Source organism: Palaemon carinicauda, chromosome 20, assembly GCF_036898095.1.
Source record: "Palaemon carinicauda isolate YSFRI2023 chromosome 20, ASM3689809v2, whole genome shotgun sequence".
NCBI classification, from domain to species: domain Eukaryota; kingdom Metazoa; phylum Arthropoda; class Malacostraca; order Decapoda; family Palaemonidae; genus Palaemon; species Palaemon carinicauda.
Genome location: NC_090744.1, coordinates 114148355 through 114150854, shown reverse-complemented (window position 1 = coordinate 114150854; position 2500 = coordinate 114148355).

Below are 2500 nucleotides of genomic sequence, written 5' to 3'. Positions count from 1 at the left end.
AATTTCATGGTATACTTGTGTGTCACGCTTTAAAGAAAACGGAAATAATTTCATGGTATACTCTTACAAAGTCACATTAGACTTTGATTACTCAACCAAAGCACATCTTATATAGTTTTCCCAATTCATGTATTGCTAATTTTCTTTTTAATAAATATACAAGTCAAATCTTATCACATTTTATTGAAACATGTATAGGTTAGGAACTATATAATTAGTATTGAAAATATCATTTCATGTAATTTACACGGGTTCTGCTAGTTACATATTACTGTAATATGTAAGTATACTTTTTTCACCGCCTGCTCATGTGGTCTTTAAAAAGAAAAAAAACTTTAAAGAAAACGGAAATAATTTCATGGTATACTCATACAAATTCACGCTTTAAAGAAACGGAAATAATTTCACGGTCTACTCTTACAAATTCACATTAGACTTGGATTACTTAATCAAAGCACATCTTATATAGTTTTCCCAATTCATGTATTGATATTTTTTTTAAATAAATATGCAAGTCAAATCTTATCACATTTTATTGAAACATGTATTGGTTAGGAATAATATGATTAGTATTGAAAATATAATTTCGTGTAATTTACACGGGTTCCGCTAGTTACATATTACTGTAATATCTAAGTATATATTTATTTTCACCGCCTGGTCATGTGGTCTTAAAAAAAAAAAAAAAAAAAAAAAAAAAAAAAAAACTTTAAAGCTTCAAGCTTCGAACTTTCCATAACTGAAATACCTAGTCAGCTCTTTCCCCTCCTCCCTCTTCTCGGATGTTTCCCTTTGTCTTCAGATCATGTTACGTTTTTCTGGTTATCAAAAGAGAAAAGGAAAAAAAGTTGTTTGTCAGTTCTTGGAGAACGGTGCTCGCGCTGTCGGCCTTATAAGAGAAGTTTGAAGTTCAGCTTTTTTTTTTCTTTTTTTTTTTTTTGGCTTTCGCCATTTTTTTCGCCATTTTTTTTCTTTTTTTTGCCATTTTCTTCTTTATTTCGCAATATTTTTCCTTTTTTTACCATTTTATTTTCTTTTTTCATAATTTTTTTTCCTTTTTTTTCGTAGTTTTAGTTCGTTTTTTTCGCCATTTTTTTCTTTTTTATCACCATTTTTTTCTTTTTTTCACCATTTTTTTCTTCCATTTTAATTTTTTTTTTTGGTTATTTTTTAAATGGATATAAACATCTCATTATTTTCTTCTAGAAAAATTAAATCTTTGTGAAAGTTTAGGTGAAAATTTAATTGTTGCTTCCTTCTTTGATCTATACTCAGTGTTCTTTTTCTTTCTTTTTCGTTTTGCTTTTTTTTTAGTTTTGGGCTAGAAAATGACATCAGGGGTTTAGTTTCACATACATTTTTCTTACAATAGACAAATGAGTTGTAATTTATTTTTGGGCTTTTTAAAGCAACAGATAAACTTCCCATAAGTAAATTTTCCAAAGTTTTAGCAAGAGCATTGTGTGGTAACATGACCAGGCTATCTTCGTCAACAACAAAAAGAATATCTTTCTTATGCAATCAGATATTTTTTTCTAATATCAGTAAGACTATAAATTCGAAATGAATTGCTTCATGAATAGTATTTACAAATCTCAATTGATGAAGTAGTTATATGTCAAAGTGCCTTTTCAAATATTAAAACGCGAAGTTCTCTTTATTAATAAAAGTTCCTGGTGCAAGACATTATTCTAGTGCAAATTTGAAATGATTTTTTTATGGTAAAATAAAAGTTAAAATTCTTTACTAAAGAAAGTATGCGATTTTTTCTGGCATTGATTGATTTTTTTTTTTCCCTTAATGGTTGTACTAAAGAAATTATCATTTTTTCCTGGCGTAAAGTTAATAACTCACTACTCGACGTTACAAGTCTTTTCTTTTGCTCAATTTGCAATTGTTTATGACACAAGGCTACAATTATTTTTTGCGCCTAAGTCATTATATTATTAAAATTGCAATATGAATTGCATGTAAATTTACAACTGTTTTCTAACATATTTACCGCTAACTTCATAATGCAAGGTTGTAATTTGTATCTGATGTAATACTGTATATATATATATATATATATATATATATATATATATATATATATATATATATATATATATATATATATATATATATATATATACATATGTATTATATATATGTATATATATATATGTGTGTGTATATATATATACTTATATATCTGTTTTTGACGTTGTTAATATTTTATATGTGACATATCTATTTTGACGTTGTTACTGGTTTTAGAATGATTTATTGTTAATTTGTTCTCATCATTTATCTATTTCCTTATTTCCTTTCCTCACTGGGCTATTTTTCCCTATTGAAGCCCTTGGGCTTATTATATCTTGCTTTTCCAACTGGGGTTGTAGCTTGGCTAATAATAATAATTATAATAATAATAATAATCTGGATTCTCTCTACCTCGGGCTCAGAGACCCAAGGGGAAATCAACTTGATGATAATAGTTTCTGCTCAGCATGGGAAT